The sequence below is a fragment of the Barbatula barbatula genome (genome assembly GCF_947034865.1).
Source record: "Barbatula barbatula genome assembly, chromosome: 4".
NCBI lineage: Eukaryota > Metazoa > Chordata > Actinopteri > Cypriniformes > Nemacheilidae > Barbatula > Barbatula barbatula.
In genome coordinates this window covers 3,654,129-3,659,534 of record NC_136768.1, presented here as the reverse complement: position 1 = coordinate 3,659,534, position 5,406 = coordinate 3,654,129, and positions in this window count along the sequence as shown.

Sequence of the window (5,406 nt, the reverse complement as noted above, 5' to 3'; positions counted from 1 at the left end):
ACAAGCAGAGTGTCCAAGTTCTTGTCTGCCTTTGTCGGTATCAAACCCTCAGAGGTGGCCCAGGGTAAAAGCTGAAGGTTTTTGACATTCTCTCTCTCTCTCTCTCTCTCTCTCTCTCTCTCTCTCTCTCTCTCTCTCTCTCTGTCTCTCTGTCTCTCTGTCTCTCTGTCTCTCTGTCTCTCTGTCTCTCTGTCTCTCTCTCTCTCTCTCTCTCTCTCTCTCTCTCTATCTCTCAGCTTTTAAAAAGTAAATCCAGGGTTTATTTGGCCTCAGTAAGTGAGTGCTGATTTACTGCAATTTAGGCCTTGTAGATCAGGGTCGGTTTAAAAGACCACACAAACACACGTGCACTTTAAAACCCTGTGGCAGCCCCTTTAAAAGTAAAACGTGGCAAAAAACGCTGGGGAGAAGGAAAAAAACTCTGTAAAACCAACCAGGTTATCAGACTCTCGCTCGATTCGTCGCGTTCCTTGCTCATTGCTTTTCCTACTGAAAAAAATGGTTTAAAATGAAATAGCAATTTCAATGTTAGAGTTTTTTTAAATAAAGCAGTTGAGAATGAAAACAATATTTAACCTGAGGATGAAACTGACAGAAATAAGAGTTAAAAGGTTTAATAAGGAATAATATCCTCAAAAAAAGTTTTTTTGTCCTGATTTCTCACCTGCATGTTGTTACAAACCCTTGACTTTCTTTCTATCATGGATCAAAAGGATAACAGTAATATATATATATATATATATATATGTATATGTGTGTGAATAAAGTCTTTGTGTTCCATGAAAGAAAAGAGCTGAAACAGAGCAACAAGTACAACGTGCAAGATTACCACGCGCCGTCTTAACATGTCGCACTTCATAAGAATGCCTTGTAAACAATTTAATTCCTAAAAGCTTGACTGTGTTTCCGACAGTTAAATCCCTGTTTAGGATATTATCTTCCATTCGAGAGCTCTTCATCTCAGTCGCAGGAAATGAGTCTCTAACAAAACGTATCACTAAATCCTGACGTCTTATCTTGAATTTTATTCACCGGCTCAGAAAACAAAGGCTCGCGCCTTTATCCAAAACAGTTGAAATGTGTTTGATTTCATTTGTTCTGTAATAACAAACACGGTAACAGCACCCATGTTAACATACAGTTTTTTTAAAACTGTCAGTATCATAAAATACAGTCTACCACACAGCTTCTTTCATACATGACAAGTGCCTTTATGCACGCTCACAGACACACACACTTTGCACTTAATTACACACTATGGTTCACCATCCACACATAGAATACAATCACATGTTCTGCCTGTTGCTCTATGTGCCTATCGTATAATCGGTGTCTGCATTTATTTATTGCTGTCGTATACCCCTGAACGTCACACGTATGCAGCCTGAGTTCTGCGTGTGTTTTTTCAGCGTGTATGCACTTGAATGCTTTTTGGGCCCATGCGAAGCTTCGTTCACAAACATTCTCGCAGTCTAATTTATTTATGCAGTCTTCTACGGCGACACACACTTCCTCAGTATTCAAGAGGGACTGTGCAGGGTCATCGGGTCAGACCCTTGCACTGTAAATGGGAAAAAGACAAACCAAGTGTACTCTGATCAATGAGCTCTCACACTCTCTCTCTCTCTCTGAATCTGTTTTCTCAATAAAGCTGAAAAAAACCCTTGAGGTCAATTTCTCCGTCTCTGTTTTAACATAATCATTCGAACTGAACCGCAGTCTTGTCACTCGTAAAACTGATCTTTTCAACGCAATCGACTGCATTTCCAGCCTCTCTAGTAAAACATCAAATCTTTCTTCAGATTCACACCTGGGATTCGAAGGCACTTCATCCTGCCCTTTCCACATCTTCTCATATAGAAGAATTTGTTAAAGACCTCATGAAATGGCTTTACGAGCATATTTTTCCTTCCAGGATTGAAGTTTCCTAAACCATACATTGGGGTGGAAAGTGCGCATTACTTAAATTCTGTCATCATTTATACACCCTAAAACGTTCTTCTGTGGAAGACGAAATAAGATATTTTGAGAAATGTCTCGGTGTTGTATTTTGTCCATACAATGGGAGTCAATGGGGGCCAATATTGTTTGGCTACCAACATTCTTCAAAATTCTTCTTTTGTGTTCTGCAGAAGAAAGAAAGTCATATAGGTTTGAAATGACATGAGGGCGAGTAAATGATGATGGAGTTTTCATTTTTGGGGAACTGTCCCTTTAAAGAAGCTTTAGTCAAAGCCATAACTCTTATTAGAAAGAGTGACATTGTCATTCTAGAGAGCATTGGATGGACCAAACATAATATATGTAATATAATAGCATACAAGAACTGTATAGTCGGCAATACGCAAACTGAAAGCCACAAAAATTCTTTACATTTTAACTTAATGTGGCCTTTGAATGAAAGTTTTCTTTAATTCCCTGAGATTTTCTGGTCCTCATCCAAAATATGCAGAGGCTGAATGCAAACCTTCACCTTCACTTTAGCAAAGTTGAAGTTTTCTGTGGGCTTCTTGTGCAGTTTATAAATCCAATTACAGTTCCTTTAGCTTATCTGGTAAAGCATGGTGCCAGTAAAGCAAGGTCATGGGTTCAAGTCTCAGGAAACACTGTTACTGATAACGTGAGCTGACTTTAAGTGGCTGTTTAATAAGCGAATGTAAACTTGATGATCAAGGCTAAAAGATATAGCTGTATTCTGCAACGCAGCCCCTAAACTTACTAACCATTTGTTCATTGACAGTCTGATGCACAGGGCGCAAAAAACTGGAAAGATCTTGCTGACATCACCACTTTCCACCCGATTGGCTGATATTTTAGGAGGCAGGCCATGCAAAGTCTAAGGGTGCACTGCTTTTTTGATCATTTTCAATGTGAACGCACTACTCACTATTTATACTACAAAATGGCTTAGAATAGTGTATAAGGTTTGGGACTCACCTTGTATTCAGAACAAGATGTTCAAAAGCATTGTTTGCTTCTCTGACTTTAGTATTCAATACTTAATGATACTACTTATTACATGGCTGTAATAAGTAACAGTGTAATAAGCATGTTATAAGCGGGATAATGTACATGCAGCCGGTTGTTATTGCAGAAATAAGCCCTGACAGTGTGCTCAGGATTACATGGCTTCTTGCCAGACGAGAAAAAAAACTGGACATGAAATGTGAATCTGAAATATTGTCTTAGCTCATTTTTACCGAATGCAGACCTTTCGCTACGAAAAGCCGTTACTTCCGGTTTTAAGGTAAGAAGTGACGTTCAAATGTAACGAACAGGCAATTTGGTTGAATCATTTGTAAATATAAGTTCAGCCTGTACTTACTTAATCAAAATAATTCTCAAATATCCCCATATTTCCCATAATGCCTCTTTTCTAACCAGCTGTTTAAGGGCAGTTTTTAAAAACAATATGGCTGACCTCGTGGCATGGCACAGCCTCCTAGATCTCATGGTAAGTCCAGATGTCTCGGGTAATATAAACCCTGCTTTGCCAGTCAGATTTGAAGTGGGACCTTTGAAGATGCACGAGGAAAGCCAAAAGTGTGTTGAGCCTTTGTGGCACATAGGTGCAGCAGATCTGCACGTCATCAGAAAACACTATATAAAACTTGTCATGGGCAACCAGAGGAATGCGAGGAGCGATTGGTCTTTGGTTTGTCGCTTTAGTGTCAAGTTTGAGATTGCAGCCAAATGCCAAGTTCTCAGAGAAAATCCGGAGCTTTCGTTTTTTCTGCTGAATGTGCAATTCTCATGCAGTCGGTTACCGCACCTGCTTATGGTCTTCATCCCTTTACTCCACCCGTAACCCCTCAGTGAGGCCTTCATGCTCAAAATACACAGATTCTCTAGATTTTCTACGCTCTTCCTTTCATTCAATCCTCCTTTTCCTCATAATTAGAGTCGGTTGGGTTTTAGAGCCACATCAAACCTGGCACCGCTATAGGCTTTGGGGTTTTTAAGAAAGCACATGCAGGGTGGGTTGGCAACAGTTCTCGGTCATTTTTTTTACTAATGAAGGGGTGAAATAATGATGTTGGTGGGATGTTGAGTTTTTATGTTCCCATGGTGACCGAAATGATAAATAAGAAATGTCCTGATCATATTTTTCCACAAAATGGTTTGTGCTTATTTTTTAGAACATAAAGAATGTTTCACAGGTTTTTTTATATAAAAACTAAGCACAATAATGATCAATTACGCATCAAATGAAAAAGAAAAATGACGTTTATTAATGCACTACATTAAAGTGCTGAAAATCATTCATTTTTGACACACATTAACTAAAATGAACATACTTTAAATTGGTTCAATCACAGCTGAGCAAAATCCCCATCCCTCCATTTCCAAGTGTTTCTCATTTCTGTATACTTGAACAATCCACAGTAATCTCTTTGCTCAACAGCTGAACTCCGTCAACCCTGCGCTTTAACTGCAGTCAAGGAGGAATTTCACACCTGAGTGGCATAAACCGCTCTCTTCTGGAGCTGTGTGTCAAAGTATGACAGAAAACGACAACCACAGACATCTTTCTTTCTCACTGTTGTATTCATCAAGTACAGACTATCAAGATGAAGAATGAACGTAACAACAAGTCGAGCGCTTTACGCCAAGATCTTGAACTGTGAAAGCATGCATTTCAAAGCTATTTCGGGTCTACAAAAGGTTAGATGAATACTTCAAATGAAGACGAACGAGCACACAGGGACTAAAAAGAGACCACGGCAAGTTAAGTACACGCTATACAAGTCTGCCAGTCCTCAAAACTGATTAAAGTGCAGCTATCGAATGATGTGTGGCTTGTATTTACCTCTCATCTTCAGCTTGGATGCCAAATGACCGCCTCCAAATCCCCATCTTTAGGATGTACCCAGTGATTAGGATGGCAAGGAGAATGGTTTTGATGGAAGAATGGGCGTTGTGATGAATTATGCCTTACTTCATTTCCATCTTTCAGTTCTTCAGTTACAAAAAAAGGTCTCTTTGTCAGTGCGAAGGTCTTCAAGGGAAACCTGAAAAACAACTGCAAACATGTATAACTTTCTTCTGCAGAACACAAGATTTGCTAACTTTAATATAAATTCTCACGATTTACACGTTGCTTATTAGCATGCATTAAAATATCGGCTGTTTATTAGTACTTTAAAGCACATATTCTACATCCCTAATCCTACCCAATACCTAAACCATACAACTATTACTAACTATTAATAAGCACCACATCAGGAGTTTACTGACGCAGAAGTTGTAGTTCATGGTTCATTAATAGGGACAATTGGACCTTAAAATAAAGCGTGACTGAAGATTTTGAATGTTGGTAACCAAACAACACTGGTGCCTATTGGCTTCCATCCAGTGTATGGATACAAAGACATTTTTCTAAATCTCTTTTTTTGGGTTCCACAG